The sequence below is a fragment of the Oncorhynchus tshawytscha genome, linkage group LG14 (assembly GCF_018296145.1).
Source record: "Oncorhynchus tshawytscha isolate Ot180627B linkage group LG14, Otsh_v2.0, whole genome shotgun sequence".
NCBI lineage: Eukaryota > Metazoa > Chordata > Actinopteri > Salmoniformes > Salmonidae > Oncorhynchus > Oncorhynchus tshawytscha.
In genome coordinates, this window is record NC_056442.1 from 3,152,139 (window position 1) to 3,153,041 (window position 903).

Here is a 903-nt window from a genome sequence, read left to right on the forward strand (position 1 = left end):
GAGCTTTCAGGACCTCAGACGGGGGCGAAGGTTCACCTTCCAGCAGGACAACGGCCCGAAGCACACAGCCAAGACAACGTAGGAGTGGCTTGGCTTGAGTGGCCCAGCCAGAGCCCGGACTTGAACCCGATCAAACATCTTTGGAGAGATGTGCAGCATTGCTCCCCAACCTACCTGACACTGCTTGAGAGGATCTGCAGAGAATAATGGGAGAAACTCCCCAGATACAGGTGTGCCAAGCTTGTAGCGTCATACCCAAGAAGACCTGAGGCTGTAATCACTGCCAACGGTGCTTCAACAAAGTACTGAGTAAAGGGTCTGAATACTAAATGTGATCGTTTTTTAAATTTTCAATATGTTAGTAACAATAACAAAAAACTGTTTTTGGCTTGTCATTATGGGGTATTGTGTGTGTAGATTGATGAGGGGAATAAAAACTATTGAATACTTTTTTAATAAGGCTGTAACATAACAAAAAGGTGTCTGAATACTTTCCAAAGGCACAGCTCCTCTTCTGTCTTAACTTTTTGCCCAATAACTCCAAAAGAACAGAAGGTTTGTTCCCGTACGAAATGTCCAAATGTCATCAGTTTGACCGGTTTTAAGAAAATGAAAAGCTGAGAAAACAATGAAACACATTTCTGATAAAGACATCAGTAGATCTTGGTGCATATTTTGTGGTTGAAATACTGTCTGCTGGCATAACATTGTCAAAGATAACATGTTACACTCACATCCACAAGAAAGATCCATTTTCTCAAGAGATGCTGAAAAGAAAGAATTCGTATTTCTCCACTTCTGTTCCTGACACAAAACTGTTGTATTTCACTGCAAGAAATGTATAATATTACTGTACAGGTCAGAGGGCCCACAGTCAGTGTCCAGAGTCCAGTTACTATTCCA